This window comes from Mustelus asterias, chromosome 26 (assembly GCF_964213995.1).
Source record: "Mustelus asterias chromosome 26, sMusAst1.hap1.1, whole genome shotgun sequence".
NCBI classification, from domain to species: domain Eukaryota; kingdom Metazoa; phylum Chordata; class Chondrichthyes; order Carcharhiniformes; family Triakidae; genus Mustelus; species Mustelus asterias.
In genome coordinates, this window is record NC_135826.1 from 28,845,758 (window position 1) to 28,873,751 (window position 27,994).

Below are 27,994 nucleotides of genomic sequence, written 5' to 3' on the forward strand. Positions count from 1 at the left end.
GCAGTCCAATGGCATATTAGTGCCAACTTTAAATGTTCATCTGGATGAACTGGAATTCATATCCATGTTCAAGATCTCCTTTTTAATGTCTATGAAAGTGACAAACTAAGAATGAGTTGCTTGTCAGGGATTGTTCAAAAAAGCGCAGAGTGAAAAGGATAAGTCAACCGATTATAAATGCTTTGCTGTTGAAGGTGCTTTAACCTTTTATTGTTAATGTCCAAGTATCTAATTTCTAAATTATGGAAGAAAAATATCACTATTGATTTTTACCCCCATGTTTACCAAAAATAACAACACATTTTATTCCCTGAGTGGCCGCCGCCATCTCATGTTTCCTTTAAGTGGCCACTCTTTTTGTACAAGCCTAGACAGTGAACACTGATAGAACATTCAATCATTGTCAGCGTCACAGCAATGTCCAATCCTGCCATTACTGACTCAAAACTTATCAGGTGTAGGAAACCATTCCAAATGTGTTCCCTGGAGCCCAAGAGTTTTGAGATCCGTTGCGGTGATCCTATCCGGAACAGTACAGCAGAACAGGCTAGGGATTGAAGCTGTACCTTTCCGGTCAATATGTCACCAACCAAATGCACCTCCTAAACCCACCAGCTGGAAAGACAAGGATATCAGATGCATGGGAACATCATAAACTCCAAGCTTCCTGCCAAGTTATAGAGCAGCCTGGCTTGGATATTACACCACCATTCCTCCTTTATTGCTGGGTCAAAATCCTGGAATTCTGTACCTATCAATATTGTGAGAGCACCTTTGCCATAAGCAGTGGTTCAAGAAGAAGACCCACCACCATCTTATCAAGGGCAATAAGAGATGGGTAATAAATGCTGCCAGTGACACCCATGTCTTAAGAATAAATGATCATCAAATTGACGTGCTACTTGACTGAATTACCTGGCAGCAGCATGTGGCTTCAGTGGACCTCCTGTAACTCCCGACTCCACTTTCAGGTAAGTATTTTTGACAAACTTACTTCTTTGGTAGCTGCCATCGATTAAGGACTGCTGATTTTAGTCCACACGTCAAACTGATTTTCCTAAATTCAGCCAACACTGATCCTGGCTGCCTCAGCTGATATTAAAGGGGTGGTTATACCTCAAATAGGCGTTAGGTCCCCTAGTTGCACATGCAAAGGGATTTTTTGCAGATAGCATTATGGCTGCTGGCACATTGGCACATCACCAGATTCGCCTCATTTACAACCTCAATTCCAGTCCAAGAGTGTTTCAGGTACAAAGTCAGAATCTGGAGTGTCAGTAACCCTGACACTCCTCATTATAAATACAGGTAAGACTCCCTGATTGGGCAGGCAATCATTACCTCAATCAGGGATCTTATACTCCATGAGGCCAACCTCATGGGCCTCACTGAGATCATTACAGGTGGCAACACATTGTAAATGATAGGAGGAGAGTAGTTTTGCCCCTAGCTGCGGGAGAAGATATAAAGAGACTATTCTATGCATGCTGAGTGAGATGACCAGAAGGGGAGGTGTGTTCTTTATTTTGTATCATGATGCAAATATGAGTTGAACTGTTTGAATAAGAAACTCAGTTCATACCTGTGACATAGGATTTTTTTATATGTTCATTTGTGGGACATGGGCATCTCTGTCTGGCCAGCATTTATTGCACACTACACACTATATTGGAGGCCAATTAACACCAACAAATATCAAGACCATTATATCAAAGTTCAGGCTTTCTGGGAAGGCACTGACGTGAATGCAATACAATTCGGCAGATACATTTCATCTGTGAAAAGCAAAGTGTCTTCCTTAGCTGGACCATTATTTTAGATATTACTGAAAGAAAAGATGTCAATTCTTAAACAAACATTTCAGCAAAGTATGCAGAAAGGATTTCAATAATTGTGGAAATCCAATTTTTACACAAAGTGATTAAGCGTTTAATACTATCAATAGGAACATAATAATTTATTATGGAGAGTTGTCCCAAATCATATGCCAAGAATATGTCATACAGTGAGCATCCAGGCATAAGAATTTTAACATATTATCCATAATGGATGTAACAGACACTCATTCTCAGTTTATAGGAACAAAGGAACTAGGGGCAGAAGTAGACACATTCAGCCCTTCGAGCCTGCTCTGCTGTTCAATCAGATCATTGTTGATCTCTCCCTGGTCTCAAATCCACCTCCCCACCTATTCCCCATATCCCTTTAACCCATTTTTAAATCAGAAATATATCTATCTCCTACTTGAAACCATTTAACAATTCAGACTCCACCGTGCTATGGGGCAGCTAGTTCCACAAATTCACCCACTCTGTGCGAAGTAGCTCCTCCTCATTTCAGTTTTAAATCTACCACCTCTCATCCTATACAAAGAACAAAGAACAGTACAGCACAGGAAACAGGCCCTTCGGCCCTCCAAGCCTGTGCCGCTCCTTGGTCCAACTAGACCAATCATTTGTATCCCTCCATTCCCAGGCTGCTCATGTGACTATCCAGGTAAGTCTTAAACGATGTCAGCGTGCCTGCCTCCACCACCCTACTTTGCAGTGCATTCCAGGCCCCCACCACCCTCTGTGTAAAAAACATCCCTCTAATATCTGAGTTATACTTCGCCCCTCTCACCTTGAGCCCGTGACCCCTTGTGAACGTCACTTCTGATCTGGGAAAAAGCTTCCCACCGTTCACCCTATCTATCCCCTTCATAATCTTGTACACCTCTATTAGATCTCCCCTCATTCTCCGTCTTTCCAGGGAGAACAACCCCAGTTTACCCAATCTCTCCTCATAGCTAAGACCCTCCATACCAGGCAACATCCTGGTAAACCTTCTCTGCACTCTCTCTAACGCCTCCACATCCTTCTGGTAGTGCGGCGACCAGAACTGGACGCAGTACTCCAAATGTGGCCTAACCAGCGTTCTATACAGCTGCATCATCAGACTCCAGCTTTTATACTCTATACCCCGTCCTATAAAGGCAAGCATACCATATGACTTCTTCACCACCTTCTCCACCTGTGTTGCCACCTTCAAGGATTTGTGGACTTGCACACCTAGGTCCCTCTGTGTTTCTATACTCCTGATGACTCTGCCATTTATTGTATAACTCCCCCCTACATTATTTCTTCCAAAATGCATCACTTCGCATTTATCCGGATTAAACTCCATCTGCCACCTCTCCGCCCAATTTTCCAGCCTATCTATATCCTGCCCGACAATGCTCTTCGCTATCCGCAAGTCCAGCTATACCCGTGACCTGTTGTTCTCGATTGCCCCACTAGGGGAATCATTTGATCTACATTTACTTGATCCATCCCTTTTAATATTTCATATACCTCGATCAGATCCCCTCTCATCCTTCTAAACTCCAGCGAGTATAAGCCCAAACTGTTTAATCTCTCCTCATACGTCAACCCTTTCATCCCCAGAATCAATCTGGTGAACCTCCTCTCAGCTGCCTCCAATGTCACCACATCCTTTCTCAAATAAGGAGACCAAAATTGAACACAATAATGATTGGCTTTCCAACATAATTTACATATTTCAATATATAACTAATGTATATGATGGTTCAGACACATATTTAGTGAATGCAATTTCAATATTGGATGCTTGTGTCCTATGACTTTGAGTTTTAGATATTTTTAATGAACCTTCATAATATTCTTTTGTTTGCCAGCCAATATATGGTTTTGCACTGAAAATTAATTTGTAAATTTGGATTTTCATTCAATATTTTACAAATGTGGCTGTGCTGTAGATACCTTCTCCTATTCAATGGGAGCAGAAGCTCCTGTAAGTGGTCTGCAAGTCTGATTTTTATAGGAACTCACTCATGTTTGCATGATGACATAACCTGATAATATAATAATATCACCCCACTGCAACATGGATAGGACATGCATGTCTTTCACATGTATATCTCTTTAACCTCTCTGACAGCAGAACTGACTTAACAGAAGAGGAGGCAAAATGTTGTTCCTTCTCCATCATCGCCAGGAGGCAATGGCCTAGTGGTATAATCAGGAGACTATTAATCCGGAAACTCAGCTAATGTTCTGGGGACCCAGGTTCAAATCCCACCATGGCAGATGGTGGAAGTGAATTCAATAAAAAATATCTAGAATTAAGAATCTACTGATGACCATGAAACAATTGTCACAAAAACCCATCTTGTTCACTAATGTCCTTTAGGGGACAAAATCTGCTGTCCTTACCTGTTCTGGCTCACATGTGATTCCAGAGGCAAAGCAATATGGTTGACTCCCAACTGCCCTCCAAGGGCAAATTGGGATGGGCAATAAATGTTGGCCAGCCAGAGACACCCATGTCCCACAAATTAGCATATAAAAAAATCCTATTTCACAGGTATGAACTGAGTTTCTTATTCAAACAGTGCAACTCATATTTGCATCATGATAAAAAATAAAGAACGCACCTCCCCTTCTGGTCATCTCACTCAACATGCATAGAATAGTCTCTTTATATCTTCTCCCGCAGCTAGGGGCAAAACTACTCTCCTCCTATCATTTACAATGTGTTGCCACCTGTAATGATCTCAGTGAGACCCATGGAGGTTGGCCTCATGGAGTATAAGATCCCTGATTGAGGTAATGATTGCCTGCCCAATCAGGGAGTCTTAACTGTATTTATAATGAGGGGTGTCAGGGTTACTGACACTCCAGATTCTGACTTTGTACCTGAAACACTCTTGGACTGGAATTGAGGTTGTAAATAAAGGGAATCTGGTGAAGGGACATGGGCCTCTGAGGAGTTATTTCACCACCTGTCTAAGCAACATCCTGTTTCCAAAACACTGACTGCCTTCCTGGTTGTCTCTACACAATTCTAAAAGCTTCACACAATCTTCATAAAAGATTGAGGAGGTCTAGTGGCACAAGGGGTAGTGTCCCTGCCTCTGAGCCAGAAGCTCGGGGTTCAAGTCCTGCCCCAAGGCTAGCCCTTCCTACCTGGTCAAGGAAGGTGCATTCATAACGCGGTCAAACAGGTTGAGTGTCAACCTGCAAATCCTTCTAACACACCAATGGCCAGCAGTAAGAGCGGAAGAGACTCCTGTACGAGATGTATGAGGTAAGTAAGTTTTTAAGTAAGTAAGATATACGAGGTAAGTACGTTTTTTACACAGACGGTGGTAGGTGCCTAGAACTCGCTGCCGGGGGAGATAGTGGAAGCAGATACAATAGTGACATTTAAGTGGCGTTTTGACAAATACATGGATAGAATGGGAATAGAGGGATACGGTCTCCGGAAGGATAGAGGGTTTTAGTACAGTGGGGCAACATGGTCGGTGCAGGCTTGGAGGGCCAAAGGGCCTGTTCCTGTGCTGTAATTATCTTTGTTCTTTTCTTTGTTTGTTCTGGTCAGCCGTGCTTGATGTGTGGTGGCTCCCCTCTAGATATAAGCCTCTAGTGACAGACTAGTGACCTGTTCCGGGAATTACTAGCTTTGGAAATGGATGAAAGTGCCTCAGTGCACCACGAGGTGCGGGAAGAGAATTGGAATTGGAATCTTACGCGTTGAGAGAGATCAAACTATTTTTCAATGTATCTCTTTCTAAATAACCAGTGAAACCAACAAACTGTTGACTGTTTCGTCACTGGGTGAAGCAACTTTCCCTTTGCGTGTTAAGTAGCTTCCAACTAAATATTTTAAATGCTGGAGAACGTGTATTGCTTTTAAAGACCATAAGAAAGGGGTTGTATTTCACTGGGATTTTCCTACTTATCCACAGTCCTACCAGGATTTTCATGGCTTTTCCAGTCAAGTTACAGGGAGCGAGAGGGAGAACCACGATTGAAATTCAGCCCTTTGCTTTTCTCCCCACTCCTTTTAATGGAAAGATTGTCAAAATATACTGCAATGTGGTCTATAGATATAAAAATATTTATTGAAATGCTGCACATTTAAATTTTGTGACATTAAGCAAACACGACAGCATTATTACTATAAATCCTGTGTTGGTAAAAGGTTGTGAGGCATTTGCAATTTCCCAAATCTCAGCCAATCACCATTGGTATTACAGTAGGATCATTCTATGCTTTCATTTGTAAATTTCAGAGGAGAAGCTTTTTGCTGAGCTCTCCACCACCCCTCCCCCATCAAAAATCAGGAGTAATTATTTAGTCATTAATTATTCATATCTTTCCTCTCATGTACTCTTTTCAGATTTAAAGTTTAAGGTTTATTTATTCGTCACAAGTAAGGCTTACATTAACACTGCAATGAAGTTACTGTGAAATTTGTTTTCTGAAACAACTTCAGCTAAAATGGCTTTGAATGTTTCACGTCTAAATCGTTTATAAACGATGTGCATAAAATAACGTGAAAATTTGTTGATGGCAATAATTCAAAGCTTGAGTTCACATGCATCATGGAGTGATCACAGAGGCCGGAACTTTCACAGGGACAGTAAGAGTCTCCAGTTGAGCCAAAATGGAGTCGGACCCCCAATTCTGGAAGTGCCCGAACCTGGCACCCACTATTTTCCACAGCCTGTTATTATCACAGAGAGGTGCCTGTCAGTTCACAGTTTGATTGATACTCCAAGTGGCTATAAAGTCTTTGATGTGGAGATTAAGTGCTTGAACAAAATGTTTTCTTTTATAAGGGATTAATTAGTTGAAACAATTTAAATATATTGTATCATTTTTTGTGAATGAGGGTGCCATTTTAAAAATAAAATCTGTAATAGATACTAAGAATGTTATTTTATTTCATCTCACCGTGGCTCTTGAGGCCTGCCCATGGTGGATGCTGGATAGGTTGCCATGGAGGGTATGAGGGCAAAGGCTGCTAGGTTTGCATGAGTTGACATAGGGGTTATTAATGGGCATGGGGATGGTATAGGGTCATAGGCTGGCATGTGATATTAGGGATTATGGGGTGGTGTTTAGACGGGCATAGGTTGCCATAAGGGGAATGAGCAGCCATGGGGAATGAGTAAGGAGCATGAGTTGCCATGGATGAGTCATAGGAAGTGTATGGAGTAGGTAAGGGGTATGAGAGGTGGGGACTAGAGGGTTGTTTTTTGCTTTACTCTTTCTTCTTACAAGTCCTGGAGCACACTGCTGGTTTCCACACCTGACAACTCCCATGGCTGCTTCTGAACTCCATCCGGGGCAGTGGGCCTGACTTCAGTTAACACTCACACCTCCCTTTCAACCCCCAGAACGAAAATTAGAATATCTTCCTCCTGAGTTGATTTTGCGAAATCAGGAATTTTTCCATCTCTATCCTAAGGAATTCTTGAAGTGATGTCCTGGAGCTGAAGCTGATTGACCCCCAACCACTGCTACCATCTTCCTTTGTGATAGGTTTGACTGCAGCCAATGGAGGGTTTTTCCTCTGATTCCCACTCCAATTTTGTTAGGGCTCCTTGATGCCATACTTGGTCAAATGTTGCCTTGATGTTAAGGGCAGTCAACGTGACCTCACCTCTGGAGTTCACTCTTTTGTCCATGTTTGAACCAAGGCTGTAATGAGGTCAGGAACTGAGTGACCCTGGCAGAACCCAACAGACCATCAGTGAGCAGATTATTGCTGAGTTATTGCTGCTTGATAATGCTGTTGATGACCCCTTCCATCATTTTACTGATGATCGAGAGTAGATAGACGGGACGGTAATTGGCCAGGTTGGATTTGTCCTCTTTTTTTTGTACAGGAAATATCTGGGCAATTTTCCAAATAGCTGGGTAGATGCCAGTGTTGTAGCTGTACTGGAACAGCTCGTCTGGGGGCACAGCAAGTTCTGAAGCACAAATCTTCAGTACTATTGCCAGAATTAAGTCAGGGCCCATAGCCTTTGCCATATCCAGTGCCTTCAGACATTTATTGATATCGTGTGAAGTGAATCAAATTGGTTGAAGCCTGACGTCGTGATGCTGGGTATCTCTGGAGGAGGCCGAGATGGATCATCCACTCTGCACTTCTGGATGAAGATTGTTGCGAATGCTTCAACCTGATCTTTTGCACTGATGTGATGGGGTCATCCATCATTGAGAATGGGCACAATTGTGGAGCCTCCTCCTCTACTGAATTGTCCACTACCATTCATGGCTGGATGTGGCAGGACTGCAGAGCTTAGACCTGATCCACTGGTTGTGGAATTGATTGATCTGTCCATTACTTACTGCTTATTCCATTTGGCACATAAGTAGTCCTGTGTTGAAGCTTCACCTCATTTTTAGGTATGCCTGATGTTGCCCCTGGCAGGTCCTCCTGCATTCTTCATTGAACAAGAGTTGGCGGTAATAATAGAATGGGGGATATGTTGGGCCACGAGGTTACAGATTGTGGTTGAGTACATTTCTCCTGCTACTGATGGCCTACAAGCGCCTCATGGATACCCAGTCTTAAGTTGTTAGATCTCTTCTAAGTCTATTCCATTTAGCATGGTGGTAGTGCCACTTAATGCGATGGAGGGTATCCTCAGTTTGAAGGTTGCGACAGGCAGGTGGATGAGGATGAGGTCAAGTATTTTGTTCCCTCTTGTTGGTTCTCTCGCCCCTGTCTAGCAGCTATGGAACATAGGTACATAGGAACAGGGGTAGGCTGTTCAACCCATCGAGCCAGTTCCACCATTTAATGAGATCATGGCCACTCTGTGACCTGCCTTTGGCTCATATCCCTTAATGCCCTTGCTTAACAAAAATTTGTCTATCTCGGATTTAAAGATAGCAACTGATCTATCATCAATTGCCATTTGTGGAAGAGAGTTCCAAATCTCTACCACACTCTTGTGTGTAGAAGTGCTCCCTAACATCTTTCCTGAATGGTCTGGCCCTAATGTTTTGACTATGCCCCTATTTCCAGAATCTCCAACCAGGGGAAATAGTTTATCTACTCTGTCTTTTCCTGTTAGTATCTTGAAGACATCGATCAGATCACTCCTTAACCTTCTAAATTTTAAAGAAATCAGGACTAATTTCCATGTCCTTGAGGACCAAGCCAGCTCGGTCTGGGGTGGTACTACTGAGCCACTCTTGGTGATGGACATTAAAGTCCCTCACTCATTGAACAATACCACTACACCCCAATCCCTCCCCCCTACCCCGCCATCCCATAATATAATTTCATGGGATCTTTCACACTCAACTGAGATCAGAGAGGGCCTTGGTTTAATGTTTCCTTTCAACAGGTAGGACTACAGGAAGCAATATACTCAAAATGGAAGGAAGAATATTTTTATGATATTAATACTAAAAGTAGGGGAAAAAGATTTTTTTTAAAATCCCAACATCCCAAAGCATTTATGCTGTAACTTTCAGATAATCTGTTCTCCTTATTGGGCTTCACTGAGAATTTAGGATAAAACCACAAAGGAAGAGACCTACATCATAGTTGCCAAGGTGACTCAGTAAGCTAAATGATTATTATAAGCAATCTGAGTTCTGAGCACACTGAGCACTCAAAGTTCAGCTCCTGACGGATAGCTTGCTTATTCCATCAAAAGCAGTTTTTGCAAGAATTAAGATCTGCTTTCCATTCACAGATTGAAATCCTGTGTTGCAGGTAATCAAAATTAAAGAACAGAAATTGATACATATTACTTTACGCTGTGCAATAAAACATGCGTTCTGATGACAGCTGTCCCTTCCAGACCAATCTTTTCTGAGCTAAATATAATATCTGAATAATCGCTGGTTGTCTTTGTGCATGGTGCGCAACACTGAGTCATAGGTGAAAAGTCCCCCCTGCAACAGTGGGCACATACTACCTTGAACAGAATCCTTGGAGATTGTTACCATATAAATAAATACGGTGTTAGATGATTCACTCTGCTTGTCTAGTTTGGTGACAAGAGGAAAATCACCTTTCCTGTGAGATACAGTCTAAAGGGCTTGGGGTGCAATTATTGACAAAAATAAATATGCATACTTATAATTTTGTTCTTCTCGGAAAATTACCGAATATGGTGACATTTTCACTTTGGTTATATATTCAGATGGCACACTAACACATTGAGGGCGGGATTTTCCGGTGGCCCATTCCCAAAACCGGGAAATCCTGCCCGAGGTCAATGGACTTTTGTATTGTCCGCCCCCAGCCCACTACCATTCCCATGGCGAGCGTGACAGGAAAATTCCCGCCTTTATTTATCAGTGCAGGTGTAATGCTGGTAAATCGTTCATGGTGTTACACGAGGGAGGTCAGGACTAAATGTTGTATTCAGTTGAAGGGGAGTTAGAGGTCAGGGCTTTCATAGCAAATGCATTAGTTGTAATTTATCAAAATTCACTGGACTCTGGGGAGGTGCCAGCTGATTGGAAAACAGCTAATGTAACGCCACTGTTTAAAAAAGGAGGTAGACAAAAGGCAGGTAACTACAGGCCGGTTAACTTAACATCCATAGTTGGGAAAATGCTGGAATCTATCATTAAGGAAGAAATAGCAGAACACCTGGAAAAGAATGGTTCAATCAAGCAGATGCAGCATGGATTCATGAAGGGAAAGTCATGTTTGACTAATTTACTGGAATTATTTGAGGATATAACGAGTGCGGTTGACAGAGGGGAACCGGTGGATGTGGTGTATTTAGATTTCCAGAAGGCATTCGATAAGGTGCCTCACAAAGGGTTGCTGCATAAGATAAAAGTACACGGAGTTGGGGGTAAAGTGTTAGCGTGGATTGAGGATTGGCTATCTAACAGAAAACAGAGAGTTGGAATAAATGGGTGCTTTTCCGGTTGGCAATCAGTGACTAGTGGCGTGCCGCAGGGATCGGTGCTGGGGCCTCAACTATTTACCATATACATAGACGATCTGGAGGAGGCGACCGAGTGTAGGGTAACAAAGTTTGCGGATGACACAAAGATGAGTGAGAAAGCAAATTGCGTGGAGGATATAGAGAGTCTGCAGAGAGACTTGGATAGGCTAAGTGAGTGGGCAAGGATCTGGCAGATGGAGCATAACATTGGTAAGTGTGAGGTTATCCACTTTGGAAGGAATAATAGTAAAATGGACTATTATTTAAACGGTGAAAAATTACAACATGCTACTGTGCAGAGGGACCTGGGGATCGTTGTGCATGAATCACAAAAACTCAGTTTGCAGGTGCAGCAGGTAATCAAGAAGGCAAATGGAATGTTGGCCTTTATCGTGAGAGGGATGGAGTATAAAAGCAGGGAGGTCATGCTGCAACTGTACAGGGTACTGGTGAGCCCGTACCTAGAGTACTGTGTACAATTTTGGTCCCCTTATTTAAGAAAGGATATATTAGCTTTGGAGGAAGTACAGAGAAGGTTCACCAGGTTGATTCTGGAGATGAGGGGATTAGCTTATGAGGAGAAATTGAGTAGACTGGGCCTGTACTCATTGGAGTTTAGAAGGTTGAGGAGAGATCTTAGAGAGACATATAAGATAATGAAGGGGCTAGACAGGGTAGAAGCAGTGAGGTTGTTTCCACTTACAATGGAAACAAGAACTAGGGGGCATAGCCTCAAAATACGGGGGAGTCAATTTAGAACAGAGTTGAGGAGGAACTTCTTCTCCCAGAGGGTAATGAATCTTTGGAATTCTCTGCCCAATGAAGCAGTAGAGGCTACCTCGTTAAATGTGTTTAAGTCACAGATAGATAGATTTTTAACCATTAAGGGAATTAAGGGTTATGGGGAGCGGGCGGGTAAGTGGAACTGAACCCACTATCAGATCAGCCATGATCTTATTGAATGGCGGAGCAGGCTTGAGGGGCTAGATGGCCTACTCCTGCTCCTATTTCTTATGTTCTTATGTTCTTTCCTTGGAGCGGAGCACACAGCTATTATTCAGTCCCCATTCTGAAGTGCCAGGTTTATCGTGCCCTTTATTTGGCTGCTAGGAATACTCATATAGGTCCAAGATTATGTTCGCAGCATGTTCACACTTCTAGTGCGAGTCATAATGGTGAGGGTGTCAGAACGTGAAGTTTCCACCACTCTCAAGTTAATTGCTAGTTGATTTCTACTGACTGTTGCTTCAGTTGCAAAAGCATTTGGGGCTTTTTAGAGTCCTTTATGGTTGCTAAAGTCTACGAGCAGTGGTGTAACAGGTGCTGAAGGACACTGGCTTCAGCATTCCTGCATAAATCAGTGGCCCCCTGACATGGGCGGAGGAGTAACAGGTATTTCTCTTGGGATACAGCATGACTAAGAGAATGAGCAGAGGGCAGGTGGAGCAGGGCAAGCTGTTGGAAGATGAAGGAGAGTGAGGGGTGAGGAGGAAGAGGGGAAGGAGGGCTCTTAGCAGGACGCCATATCCATCGAGAATGTTAAGGATGCGGGCTCCTGCCTGAGCCTCAGCGAGGAACAGCATGTGAGATGTCTGCACTCCAGAAAGGAAACTTCTCAGTGAAGTTTGCCATCTGCAGCGTTAGAGTCCAACAAGGGCCACATTGCCAGTGGTTGTGAGGGTGGGATTATGGTGATGAATCTGTCGAGATTCTTCTAGGCTGCAGCTGGACATTTTGCTACACTTTACAGTTTGGTGTCCGCTCTTCTGTAAGGCGGTGACTGAGTCTGTCTATTCAAAGAGACTTTAAGACATGTCATCCTCTCTTGCCAGGCAGCAGTAGAAAGAACAAGCATGGAGCTTTATAAGGATTGCAGACTTCCCTGTGGCATGGATTGACATTGACCGCATGCAGATCGCTTTGTGGGCACTGAATGTAAACTCTTGAAATTTGTAGGGGTCGTGCACAGATGTGTACATTGACCTTAAGTGACTGATTTTAACTCAGGCTAACCTCTCATGATTTTGGGCTCCCCCCCTCATGAGGCACGCAGCCACTCAACAGCGTGGCTAGTGTTACTGCACTCTACAATCATGGCATGAAGTTGGAAAACTGCTCGTGTCCAATGAATAGGCACGGACTAATTGTGCATGCGGCTGTTGTCGCTCAGTCATGGAGTATCATAGAAACCTTACAGTGTAGGAGGAGGCCATTTGGCCCATCGAGTCTGGACCAACAACAATCCCACCCAGGCCCTATCCCCGTCACCCCACATATTCACCTCAGTAATCCCTCTAAACTATGCATCCCGGGACACTAAGGGGCAATTTAGCATGGCCAATCAACCTAACCTGCACATCTTTGGAGTGTGGGAGGGAACCGGCGCACCCGGAGGAAACCCACGCAGACAGGATATCGATAGATTTTTGGACTCCAAATGAATCATGAGACATGCAGATAATGTGGGAAAGTGGAGTAAAATTAGATCAAAAGAATTGGAGCGTAAGTAGGCCATTTAGCCCATCGAGCCTGCTCCCCCATTCAATCAGATCATGACCTTAACTCTACTTTCTTGCCTTCTCCCATAACCTTTGACTTTGTAAATCAAAATTTTATCTAACTCAGCCTTGAATATATTCAATGATCCAGGCCCCACTGCTCTCTGGAGAAGAGAATCCGAAGAAGGTCAACTTTGATCCTATTGGATGGCGGAGTGGGCTTGTGAGGCTGTATAGCCTACTCCTGCCTCTATTTCTTGTTGTGTTTAGTTCACTGGAAACCTGCACTTAATGTCAAGGAACATGGAGGAATAGCGAGAGAATTGCGTAGAACTTGGGGTCATCCCTTCCAACTGGAACTCCAGCAGCCCCATGATGCAGCTACTGATGGCCAGTGTCGCAGCTTTCAATGCAGCACACAGTTTCCAGCAAAGGGCTGAGTACTTTAGTAGAAGCTCAGGTTGCTCCATTGCAAGTTCAACCTGCTGCCACCATGGTCCTGAATCCCACTGTTCAAAGGGGGCTGCTGCATCATTCCACCATTGGTCTGTCCTCCAGCAGAGCATTATGATTGCTGTGGCGCAGCCTTGGACTAGTGGCTGTGACTCCACCTAACACACACCCGGTGGTACGGTGGCACAATGGTTAGCACTGCTGCCTCACAGCGCCAGGGACCCAGGTTCAATTCCGGCCTCCGATCACTGTCTGTGTGGAGTCTGCATGTTCTCCCCATGTCTGCATGGGTTTCCTCCGGGTGCTCCAGTTTCCTCCCACAGTCCAAAAATGTGCAGGTTAGGATGATTGGCCATGCTAAATTGACCCTAGTGTTAGGGGATTAGCAGGATAAATATGTGGGATTATGGGAATAGGGAGTTGGTGGGATTGTGGTCACTGCAGACTCGATGGGCCGAATGGTCTCCTTCTGCACTGTAGGGATTCTATGATTCGATGAAACCTGCTGTCCTCTCTCAGGTTGACAACAATTCTTCTCCCTACCACTCCATAAGTGCCCTTGCTGTTGCACTTCTCGGAGCTAGACCAGATTGCTGGAGCCCAGGCCCTGGTGGTACCATTTGAAGCTGGGCCTCCTCGGCTCAGAGCTCTCGAGGTCATGGTCCATTGCCATCCTCCACTGAAGGTCATGCTGCAGCCACTGGGGAAGCATCTCGATGGAGCAGTAGAATAGGCAAAGGTACACCAAAAAACAGGCATTAAGGATATGCATAAGCATGATTAGTTTATTAATGTGTTCTGTAATGTTCGAATTTGTGTTATTGGATATAAGACAACATGGTGGTCAGTGATGGAGGAAGATCAGAAATGTGGGACAGTTGGCAAATGGGGAGGTGTGGTTGAAGTTTGTGAATGATGAAACTGTTGAAGTATTTGCATCATGTAGAGTATGGGGCAGAATTATCCCCTTTACTGTAGCCTCCCTTCCTCTGCATGTTCCTTCACTTCTTGTTGCACTTCTCCCTCTTCCACTTCCTCTCCCTCCTTGCCCTTCTGCTCTTCTGTTTCTTGTCTGATAGGTGGTGGTAAAACCCATAATCATGAGATGTAGGAAATGACTGTTGATACCCACTCTGTTTAGTACTGCAGGCTTCCTCCAGCGTGAAGCAAGCAGCAGAAGCATTACTTGAGGAAGCCAATGGCATGTTCTATAATGTTCCTTTCGCCAGCATGGCTCTCATTGTAGACATATGTGCGTGGGTTCCAGATGGGAATCGCGAGCTATGCCATGGGTGGATAACCCTTGTTGCCCAATGGCCAATCTTTCACTCGCTGTGGTGGGTCTAATACATATGGCACGAGACAGGATACCAACACTATAGGGAAAAGAAAGGGACAGTCTGCTGGAGGAACTGGGGTTCAGACGGAACCCGAAAAGCAGTGGGATATATAGATGGGGCCTGAGGAAGAGCTGGGGGTGGGTAACGGGTGTAGATGGGGTCTGAGAAGTGGCTTGGGTGGGGTGGTCTTGAGGAGTGTGGGAGGGGGGGTAGTTGCAAATTGGAACCTGATGGGAGAGGCAGGGAGGTGTAGGCAGGGTCTGAGGAGCAGGAGAGATTGAAAATAGGACATTAGGAGCAGGGGAGGGGAGGGTGCAAGCTGGAATTAAGGAGCAGGGATGGGTAGTACAGGGAGGAACTGAGGAACAGTGGTTTGGGTGGGTGGGGGGAGGGGTGTTGGGGGTGGACAGTACCTGAACAGTAGTGTCCTCAGATGCCCCTCCCCTACCTTACACTCCTTGGACCCTCCTACTCTTCCCCAGACCTCCTCCCCAGACCTGCGTGGCATCTCCCCTCTCCCTTAGGCCTATCAGATGCCTTCCTGAACCAAATTCTGTGACAGTCCTGGAAAATCCAGGACGGCTGGACACCCTGAGCACAGAAATGAAAAGATTGTGACTGCTGCCTGGGTAACATGCATTCACCCGCATGATATGCTGCCTATGGTTACACACCACATCAATGCGCATTGAGGAACTGGAATAGGGCTGTTGGTGTATCTCACACATAAACTCCTTTACCAAGATGGCATCCTCAGCTCTTTATATCTGAAATAAGTTCGCAATTTGGAGTCCGATTTTGAGCAGTAAGTGCCTAATAATGGGTGCTACACAAACACACCACAATTTAGTCTCCAGAGTTCCACTGCAGCACACAGGGAGGCACAACAGTGTCACCACTGTAGGGAAGATGTATTCAATACAACAAAGCACATGGACAGTTTCATTATAAATGGAAATATAGGCATTTATAATGCAAAAAACTGACACAAAAATGTGACAGAAAAGACACCAGGAAGTAAGGCTTTATTGACAGGACTTAATATTTTAAGTATATTATTGATATGACTCATTGTTAAGGACTCAAATGTGTTCATTTGGCCAGTACTCACAGTAAAGTTCTCAGCATATTCCTTCAACATGCTTTTATTATTTGAGTACAATTCACAGTAATGGAATTTTCTCATGTGGACATGCATTTCAGCGTATGCCGTATAATAAACTATAGGGAGTTCCTATTGAAAGACACATCAACATCCTCAAATGATACAGAGTTTGCAAATTTTATAATGTCATGAGTAAGATTCTTCTTTTTTTGTGACAGAATAAATTAATTGATTTGTACTAATACTGCGGATGGACGTAACATGAGACTGTTTGACATCATGGCCTCTCCTTGCCAATATTTATCCCTCAATCAACATCACAAGAACAGGTCATTTGGTTATTATCAAACTGCTATTTGTAGGAGCTTACTCTGTGCAAACTAGCTGTCAGTTTTCCTACTTTACAGCAGTGACCACTCTTCAAAAACACTTCAGTGTTTCGTGATAGCCAGTGACCATGAAAGGTATGCATTTTTAAAATCAATACTCTTATTTTTAGTTATGATGGAGTCTGAGAAACAAATCAAAACTTTCCAACTGATCAAACTATTACAAAGCAAAAGACAGAAGATGTTGTACTATGATCATTGCTTTTATTTTTAGTTATGATAGAGTCTGCTGGACTTGACCCATTGATCTTGAATTTAATTGTTCTGCATGTTGGCGATTGGTTTCCATCGAATGCCAGTTTATCCCTTGGAGAAACTAATTGCATACAATCATTGAAACATTTTTCAGACTTTTTCTCTCTTCCAGATCTATTGCAATTATTCCCAATTACTTTGTTTTTATGCCTTTTAATGGCATTCTGGTGAATTTGGTGCAGACCTGTATATATTTCAAAAATACCAGGCATGTGACTATCATAATGGGTAATTGGATAATTTGCAACAGAAACAGATAATCAACAACGTTAAAAATCAGAATCTAACCCAATTCTTGAAGCTGAGAAACAAAACAAAACATTCCAACTAACCAAACTATTACAAAGCAAAAGACAGAAGATGTTTTCCAATCCTGGGGCATTACTTCTGTGCTTTCACAAAGTCTAAAGATGTGCAGGTTAGGCAGATTGGCCAAGCTAAATTGCCCCTCAGTGTCCCAAGATGTGTACGTTAGACAGATTGGCCATGGCAAATGTGTGGGGTTACGGGGATAGGGCAGGGGAGAGGGCCTGGGTAAGATACTCTGTTGGAGAGTTGGTGCAGACTCGATGGGCTGAATGGCCTCTCCTCCACTGCAGGAATTCAAAACCAGAGATGACCTGGGGGAAAATCTTTGTACTCAGTGAGTGGTTACAGTTTGAAATGCATTGCCTGATAGGGGAGTGGATATAGATTCAATGGTAACCTTTAAAAGAGAATTGAATGTATCCTTAAAAAATACATGAATATTATTTATTTTATCCATTTGTGGGACATGCGCGTCACTGGCTGGCCAACATTTATTGCCCATTCTTAGTTGCCCTTGAGAAGCCAGTGGTGAGCTGCCTTCTTGAAGCACTGCAGTCCACGTGCTGTGGGTTGACCCACAATGGAGGGAATTCCAGGATTTTGACCCAATGACTGCAAAGGAACGGTGATATATTTTCAAGTCAGGATGGTGAATGACCAGAGGGGAACTTGCAGGTGGTGTTGTTCCCATGTATCTGTTGCCCTTGTCCTTCTGGATGGAAGTCGCCGTGGATTTGGAAGATGCTGTCTAAGGATCTTTGGTGAATTTCTGCAGTGCATCTTGTAGATCGTACACACTTCTACCACTGAGCATCGGTGGTGGAGGGAGTGGGTGTTTGTGGATGTGCTACCAATCAAATGAGCTGCTTTGTCTTGGATGGTGTCAAGCTTCTTGAGTGTTGTTGGCGCTGCACTCATCCAGGCAGATGGGGAGTATTCCATCACACTCCTGACTTTTGCCTTGTAGATGTTGGATAGGCTTTGGGGATTCAGGGTGTGAGTTACTCACAGCAGTACTCCTAGCCTCTGACCTCTCTTGTAACCATTGTGTTTATGGGGTAAAAAAAGGGCAGAGGTTCTAATTGCACGGTTCTAGACAGCCAGCATCAACTTGATGGACCAAATGACCTCCTTCTGTCATATTCTATGGGTGGGATTTTATGACCACACATGCCCAAGACCAGAACTTCCCACACGAGGTCAATGGACTTTTGAATCATCCACCAAATTTTCTGTCTCGCCCTCTACAATTCCCCCCGGTGGGTGGGACCGGAAAATTCACACCTATGACTCTATAACTCACAGTGACAAAGGGCTGAGTGAATTCAAATGTTTTAATACATGTAATGAAGGTTACTGTTCTATCATGTCAAATACTACAACAATCTTGTTATTTTACAATCTACAATGATGGACACATTTTTGTTCAGTGAAAGTAAGAGTTAAAAAAATCGTTCGATTCCCAGCTTGGGTCACTGTCTGTGCGGAGTCTGCATGTTCTCCCCATATCTGCATGGGTTTCCTCTGGGTGCTCTAGTTTCCTTCCACAGTCCGAAAGACGTGCAGGTTAAGTGCATTGGCTATGCTAAATTCTCCCTCAGTGTAGCTGAACTGGCGTCGGAGTGTGGCAACTAGGGGATTTTCACGGTAGCTTCATTGCAGTGTTACTATAAGCCCTACTTGTGACAAATAAATAAGCTTTAGCTTTAAATGAGATGACTTACGATCTACTCTATGATTAAGGGGTAAAGTTGGTCAGGACACAGTGAAAATCTTGGAAAAATGTCACAGTATCTTTAATGTCTTTCTGGGTTGGTAGGTAGGGTCTTGGTTTGACATCACAACCAAATAACAAAGCTATTTGTCTTCAAAGGTGCAACAAGTGTCAGTTTAGATTACGGACTCAACTCATGGTGTGTTGTAAATAAAGCCCAGCAGCACAATCATTGCCATTTTACGCAGAATTGCTCAGTGACTCCTTCAAAACGTCATGTGACAAATTACACGCAGGAAGTCTTAATTAGTTATTAAAACTACTATTGTTGTTTGAGTGAAGTGACATTTATCACTGAAAGCTGATTCCCGGGCTTTAAGCATGAATAATGAAGAAACTGATCACCAATGTAATTGTTAAAGAGAAGGACTCTCTAAAGTAATCCAGCTAATAATTTGGCAGTTATTTTTCATCTATTTAAATATGCAATTAAGGAACATTCGAATTAGGATTTGATAACTCACCTTTTCTGAGAAAATTACTTTTCCAAAAAATTACCATACATATTTTACTAATTACAAAAGTAACCTGATTTGTGAAGCTATTGGAATTCGTAATATTTATTACGATGAAATTGTAGAAGATCAGTAGGAATTGTAAACTTTTTACAAGCAAGCAAAAATGGTGGATGACACTGTGATACAGAATATTGGGTTTTCTCCCACTTGTCCCAATCCTTCATTAGTGCCTTTGTCCAATGAGTGCAACATTAATCATAGAATCCCTACAGTGCAGAAGGAGCCTTTCGGCCCATCGAGTCTGCACCAACTCTCTGGCAGAGCATCTTACCCGGCTCTCTCCCAGTAACCCTGCACATTTCTCATGGCTAATCCAGCTAACCTATCTTTGGACACTAAGGGGCAATTTATCATGACCAATCGACCTAACCTGCACATCTTTGGACAGTGGGAGGAAACCGGAGCACCCGGAGGAAACCTGTGCAGATACAGGGCGAATGTGCAAACTCTACACAGTCTCCCGAGACCAGAATTGAACCTGAGTCCATGGCGTTGTGAGGCAGCAGTGCTAACCACTGTGCTATACCAATACATTGTGCCAAGGATTACTGAATTAAACAATTACTAAGCATCAGTCAGAATCATCTACATTTACTTTTCAATTCTAGCAACTCATAAACCACTCTTATTTCCAGAATAAGCACTTGTGAGATTTTGAGGTCACATCTGTTATATCAGAATAAATTCTCCACTTACTTTGATCTAGCTCACACACAGTCAGTTTGCAGTGAAGAGCCTCCTAATAATAAATTGTGCCAACTTTTATTAGATCAGATCTTTGGGGAAACTTACCTATCTGTGGTATCAAAATGTTCATCAGATGATTACAGTAAAACAATTATTTAAATATAATACTATTTTATATATTCCATTGATCAAATGTTTTGGACACCATCAAGAGCCATTTGCTTTTCCTTATTATCAGTATTTATTCAACAACTATCACTTCATAACTCAGGCATACGCCAACAAAATGAACACAAATGTTATTTATATAACACCTTTCATGACCTCATTTTAAAGTGCTTCACAGCTAATGAAGTACTTTTGAAATGTAGTCACTGTTATAATGTAGGACACGACAGCTTTTATCTGCTAGATCCTTCTTCCCTTTCTCTCTCCTCTCGCATTATGTTGTTCCACATTATTTCTCCATATGCATGCTGTTATCTGAATTTGCCATTAATTGTATTTTTCTGACCTGAGAGTTAGAATTTTACAGTATTGCATAATTGTTACTGCATGATGGACATTACAATAGAAGATTTGAAGCGTAGAGATGAATGGACGGCATTTATGGCAGATTATGGGAAAATTAAAACTTTTTTTTAGATACTTAGTTCATAGTACAATACTGACCACTGCTATCAAAGAACACAGCAAATAAACTACAAGGCCATTGTGACAATTGATACATGGAGTCTGATCTCAGCTTGTCTCCAATGCTAAGATCAAGAATAGACTGTAGGTGGAACTTTGGAAAACAAACTCACACCTAACCTGACCATGGTAAAGCATGCGATCACACCAACCAGCAATCTACTGGAACAGGTTGATATGTTTTTAAATGTTCATTGAAAGAAGTTTCATAATATATTTTGGAAACTTTAACAAAAGAATGAGCAGTTAACATTTAACAACAAATTGTATTTTTACAACACTTTTTTAAAAAGTCCCAAGGTGCTTCAGAGGAACATGATCAAAGATTAGATCCAACCAAAGGATAAGATACTAGCAGCAGTGGCCAAAAGTTTGGTCAAAGAGGTAGGTTTTAAGGATGGTCTTTAAGTGAAGTGGGAGGTGGAAAAGTGGAGAGATTTAGGAAGTGAATTCTGGAGGATATTTCCTAGGTGGCTGAAGGCTAGGCCATCAAAGGTTGGGTGAAGAGAGTAGGGATGCACAAAAAGACAGTTGGAGAAATGCAAAGTTCTTGGAGGGTTACAAGGTAGGAGGAAGCTACAAAGTAGAGATCAGTGTCCTAATAGAAGGATCTGAAAGCTGGGACTTGGCGGCAATGCAAGTCTATGAGCATGGGGTTGATGGGGGAGCAGGACTTGTTGTGGGTTAAGATATGAGGTGCAGAAATTTAGATGAGCTCAAAATTATGGGAGCTGGAAGTAGGGGGATGGCTAGTGATAGTTGAGTTTTGAGATAAAAAGGTATGGATGAGTGTTTCAGCAGTAGATAAACTTTTGAAAGCAAAGTTGGATTATATTATGAAGATGGAAGTAGGCTGCCTTTGAAATGGAGAGGATATGGAGTTGGAAGCTCAGTTCAGGGTTTAGTAGGATGGTGATGTTGCACACAGTCTGGGATAATGGCCCAGGGATGAGTGTGGAATTATTAGCAATGGAACAGAATTTGTGCAGGGATTGAAGACAATTTTATTTGATCTTGTTTAATTATGGAAGTTGTGGCCCATCCAGAACTGAATGCTGGACAAGTGAACTGACTGTACAGTCAAAAGTTCGAGAGGTTGTGGAAAGGTTTATGTTGTCAGCAAACATGTGCCTGCATTCAATGTCACTGAGGAGTTTCATGCCAATGAGAAATGGTAAGGAGCCAAGGATTGGTCCAGGGAGCACTCCAGAAGTAATGGTACAGCAGGGAACCCATTGCTGTAGACTCTGTCTAATGAGCTCAGTGAAGGAATAGGGTGAGCAGAACAGAACTTGGCAAGATTAGTCCTGAGAAGATGTGCCATGTGGGAAAATTGGTGAGTGAGGAGGATGTGGTGCCTGGGTTGTTGCATGTAAGGAGGCAGAGTACTTTGAAGGGCCCTTAGTAGAATTCAAGGAGAGCCACAGGGGGTGAACTTATTCAGAGAGGAATGAAGCTTGGAGCAAGAGTGCAAGAACAGAAAATTAGAATAGTGAAGGATTGGACCAGGGATTTGGACTTGGCAAAGTACCTGAGAGGGGAGAACTAAAAGGAGGCATGACTGGATAATGTGAAGGAAAGGGAACGGGAGTGCAGAGTCCAAGAATCCAAGGTGAGGACAGGGGAGGGGGTACATGAAATTGAAGACAGTAATCTCTCCAGGTTCCAACTTGCCCTGACCTCACAGCAATTTTATGCTGGGTGGGCAAAGTCTGGAAAACACACCCTGGCCCCAATTGAGGCCCTTAAATGGCCAATTAATGGGCTTCTTTCCACTCAGTCTCAATCTTAGTGGACCTAAAAAAGAAGAAAAATTGCTCTCCAGCAGGAACAGGGGTGGGTCAGCGGGTACCTCCATCTGAAGTCCCCTTCTGGCTGGGGCCCCCGCCACTTAAGGCTCAGTGCTCTCCAAATCTCCCTCACCCCCTTGCCTATCCCCCCTAGACACCAATCGCCCCCCTCGTAACGCCTCAGGTCTTCTGTACCCTCCCCGCCCTGGGACCCCTGACACTTGGCCCTCTGGTTCCTGGGACTTAGGCTCTGGCAGCTCTGTGAAGTGCTTCTTCTGGCCACTACAGCACTGTTGCTGGAGGGATTGGAAGGCTGCTGGCCAATCTGATTGGCTGGCAGTCCTCCAAGCAGGACTTCCTCCCTCTCCTCTGAGGGGCAGAAGTCCCGTCTTATGCCATGCAGTCAATACTTGTTAAAGTGTAAAATGGCAGCAGGGAAGATGTTCCTCACCAACTCTTCAGATGATGGAGACCTATCCCCTGCCACCCTATAAATTTAGGACATAGAAATAAAATATTCAGATCCAGAGAGGCAGCCAAAATGTACATGTAAATCGACACAGGGGATGCATAGTTATGGTAGAAATTTGGATATATGCTTGTAAAGGAGAGAGGCCAGGCCGCAAAATAATCATTGTAACAAAACCAATAGACTTGAAAAAGAGGAAACAGCAGACCTATATGATGATGTTGACCTTTTAATCCATATGGTCTTTATATTGACACCAATTCACTGACGCACCTTTTGTTAACTTGAGACCTCTGATGAACAGACTTTAAATCTGACAGAGGTCAATTATCTAAAATCCTAAACAGATTAGGTATCTGGTTTGATTAAACAATTGACAATGACATTCAAGCATTTAGGAAAAATATTTAAAACAAATGGCTTTTAATAATGGAGATATTTTCTTTTGAAGAGTCATTTTCAATGTTTAAATATGGTAAGATAATTATGCTTCCTTGATCGAGACTAAGTTTATCAAAGATAAGTCTTCACCTTCTCCACAGATACATACACATCGGCCAATGCGTACACACAAAACGTTACCCTCTGTGTGAAATAGAACAAAATTATACAAAGACAAGAAAATACCAAATTTCCTTTACTTCAATTGCCTTGATCATTGTGACAAAATTGTTTTAAGACAGCATTAATATGCTGGATCTGCAGACTCCAGTTTTACATTGCAATGCTTCCAGAAATAGTAACAGAACCCAGGGGCAATAAAAATGAAATTAAAAAATAGTAATAAGCTTATTAACTACTAAATTAATACGCAAAATGAAAATGAATTTATCATCGAAAGCGACTCACATACTGTTAGAAGTAAAACTGTTGTGTGTAAAAGTCCTGAGTTTGTGCAGTGCTGAGATCTCTGGCTGCCCCTCTCGTCTTCTCTGTCTCAGTCTGGGACTGATGACAGGCAACAGGTGCCAGCTCTGGTAGAATCAAAATATCAACCAATCCCGTGTGATAAAGATCTACAGCAGAGTCACTAATGAAAGTAACTCTAGAATTGACGGGTGGGACTTGGAATGGCCTGGGATTGAAGAATGTATTACAGGCAGTAAGATCTCCAATTCCGTCATCCGTTGAAGCAGTTCACAGCAAAAACCACTAGATGTTTCTCTACTTATCTATATATATATATTTCTAATTTTTACTTCCCTTTCCCTCTTATAGACTTAACATTAGCGCATCCTTAAGTCGAAGCAAAATGTGACAAAATTCTTCCAGGAATTTCTGAAGCTCAAAGTCAGAACGGTTGTGAATCCATCATTCTAGCCACCACTACATGAGACTAATTGTGAGAGATATAGTAGTTCTATTTTAATAGAGTCACGTAATTAGATTTTGAATCTATTTCCAGTTTCTGTTTGTGATTTTCACAAAATGGAAACCAGATTGCAAATTCTGGATATTCTTTATGGCATATTTTTAGAGCACCAAACTGTTTTGAATTACTACAAATGAGTCCCATTGAGACAACATTCTGGACTTAACTAATTATAGCGAAAAAGAAAAGTGACATCTCGACTTTTCCACTGAAATCAGCAAAGATGGAAACGTTGACCCCATTGTAACAAAGGACATGGTCAATTAGAACCATAGAAAATTACAGCTCAGAAACAGGCCTTTTGGCCCTTCTTGCCTGTGCCGAACCATTTTTTGCCTAGTCCCACTGACCTGCACTTGGACCATATCCCTCCACACCCCTCTCATCCATGAACCCGTCCAAGTTTTTCTTAAATGTTAAAAGTGACCCCGCATTTACCACTTTATCCGGCAGCTCATTCCACACTCCCACCACAATTCATCCAAGTCTCCCAATCAAGAGTACATTCTGTGCCTTTTGCTTCCCTTGGAGTATCATCCAAGTGATGTTCAAGATGGAGGAGTAATCATTTATCAACTGAGTGGAGATTATATTATTCTGAATATTTTTTGTACGTCTCAAATTGTTTTCTAGTGTCATCCCACTCAGAATTTGGGCACATGATCTATTTATATAAAATGCTTGAAAGTGTCAATCATACATTCAGGTGTGCTCTTCAGACTCTGTACTCCATGTAATACAGCATCAAATCAGGACTGAACAATCTGTAAAACAAATATTAAATAGGAGAAAGAAAGTTATTTTCTGTTGTTTCTCTAACCGAGGAATAACCTGGAAAGTTTAAGATAACAAAGAGTCAAGCCAAACAAGTACGAATGTAATTTTCAACAACAATAACGAGTCCCTGATTTTTTACCGAAAAATTATTTTATTCATAAAATTTTTAAAGAGACATTACATAACAGTTCAAATTTGACAATATATAAAGTACTTTGAGTAAATATAGATAATTTTCTTTCAATTCAGTACATGAGGTGCTTTACTACTCTTACCATTACAGGTTATATTTAAAATGTATATTTACATTTCATGGCAAATTCAAGGAGTTTTACAGTTTCCAGCCTCTTGATATATTATGAAAGAAGGCCTGACTGGCCTCCAGACTTAATTAGGCCACTTCCCCACAGGGAGTACCTGAGCGGTGCCCATACAACAACAGGCCAGATTATCAGCTAAATCTTACAGCCACGCTGCAGAAGTCAGGATAACTGTGAGCAATGTTCAATTTTTCATTCTGTATGTCTGATGTCTATTGACTGCATGTTATTAATCAAGACTGTGTGGGTGTGGTTACAGAGCAACTGAGACTAAACTGAAGTTGTAAACATGAGAAAAGCAGGCATTTTAAATCAATTAAAAATAAAGCTTCAGTTCAGACACTCTGTATATCTTGGAGGCATAAAACAAATATGCAATACCATTTGAGAACTGTTTGCTTTGGGTAAAATAATTTATTTCTTAACTGCATTATCCTGATGTTTGCAAATAAATTCAATAACAAATAGAAAGAGCTTCCTTTCTAAAGCATCACTTTAAGTGCCCACACATTTTCAAACATTGCTATGATATTTTGAGAAAGGACAAAATAGTGTTACTTTTAAAGTCAGAACAACATCAAAGACTGCCCCCATACACAATGCGAAACATCTGTAGGATGTGTAGAAGTGACAAATGCTTATGGGGTAACACAAATGGTAACTATCTCTGGAATGCTGCTACTGTGTCCTTGCACGTTTTTAGGCTGTAATGAAATACTTTAGTTGGCTTCCTCAATTGCTAAACCCCCAAGACATTGCGAAAGCAAGAATTTAGTTGAGATGTTGTTTTCCCCCATTCTGCCATTGTAACTTTACTGGAAACCACTTTTGCATGCATGAACATTTCTGCAAAACTTTTGTTGGAGTCATGCGATGGAGTGGAGGAAGCTCTGAGGAAATGATCTGTATCAGTGTCCAAATAAAAGGGTTTCCATAGTCATGTTTACTATCAACCCTCTGTATAGTCACTGGACTCTGCTTATCTTTGTCGACTCCCTTGTTTTGAAGACCATTTGAAGCAACAGGATCATTTTTAAGTTGATGTAAAGACAACAATGATATTAGGCTGTTTTCCATCTTATAGATAAATGTATTGCTTAAATGGTGGGATCTGCTTGGATTATTGAATTATTGCTCCATCATTTTTTACACCAGGCTTGAACAAAGCTTGAAATAATTTTTTTTGAAAATCATTTATGGAATTTGGGCAACGTAGGCTAGGCCAGTATTTATTGCCCATCCCCAACTGCCCTTGAGAAGGTGGTGGTGAGCTGTCATAGAGTCATTGAGGTTTCCAGCATGGAAACAGGCCCTTCGGCCCAACTTGGCCATTCTGCCCCTTTTTTTTAAAGCCCTATGCTAGTCCCAATTGCCCACATTTGGCCCATATCCCTCTATACCCATCTTATGTATATCCATGTAACTATCTAAACGCTTTTTAAAAGACAAAATTGTATCTGCCTCTACTACTATCTCTGGCAGCTTGTTGCAGACACTCACCACCCTCTGTGTGGAAAAATTGCCCCTCTGGACACTTTTGTATCTCTCCCCTCTCATCTTAAATCTATGCCCTCTAGTTTTAGACTCCCCTACCTTTGGGAAAAGATATTGGCTATCTAGCTGATCTATGCCCCTCATTATTTTATAGACCTCTATAAGATCACCCCTCAGCCTCCTATGCTCCAGAGAAAAAAGTCCCAGTCTATCCAGCCTCTCCTTATAACTCAAACCATCAAGTCTCGGTAGTATCCTAGTAAATCTTTTCTGCACTCTTTCTAGTTTAATAATATATTTTCTATAATAGGGTGACCAGAACTGTACATAGTATTCCAAGTGTGGCCTTACCAATGTCTTGTACAACTTCAACAAGATATCCCAACTCCTGTATTCAATGTTCTGACAATGAAACCAGCATGCTGAATGCCTTCTTCACCATGCTGTCCACGTGTGACTCCACTTTCAAGGAGCTATGAACCTGTGCCCCTACATCTCTTTGCTCTGTAACTCTCCCCAACGCCCTACCATTAACTGAGTAAGTCCTGCCCTAGTTCAATCGACCAAAATGCATCACTTCGCACTTATTTAAATTAAACTCCATCTGCCATTCATCAGCACACTGGCCCAATTGATCAAGATCCCATTGCAGTCCGAGATAACTTTCATCACTGTCCACTATGCCACCAATCTTGGTGTCATCTGCAAACTTACTAACCATGCCTCTTATATTCTCATCCAAATCATTAATATAAATGACAAATAACAGTGGACCCAGCACTGATCCCTGAGGCACATCGCTGGTCACAGGCCTCCAATTTGAAAAACAACCCTCTACAACCACTCTCTGACTTCTGTCATCAAGCCAATTTTGTATCCATTTAGCTACCTCACCCTGGATCCCATGAGATTTAATCTTATGCAACAACTTACCATGCGGTACCTTATCAAAGGCCTTGCTAAAGTCCATGTAAACAACATCAACTGCACTGCCTTCATCTACCTTCTTGGTAATCAAGTGATCAAGA

At 42.4% G+C, this 27,994-nt stretch overlaps 1 protein-coding gene across 4 annotated transcripts in view; it reads right to left on the bottom strand.

The window, feature by feature from the left end:
- LOC144479543 (uncharacterized) overlaps positions 1-23,982 on the bottom strand; it is a 45,591-nt gene extending 21,609 nt beyond the window's left edge. The window contains exon 1 of one of the 4 annotated variants that reach the window (XM_078198364.1): positions 23,853-23,982. The gene's annotated coding sequence lies outside the window, so the exon portion shown is untranslated. The remainder of the gene's footprint in view (positions 1-23,852) is intronic. The other 3 variants (XM_078198366.1, XM_078198365.1, XM_078198367.1) reach the window with 3 other exon arrangements.
- Positions 23,983-27,994: the final 4,012 nt, after the last annotated feature.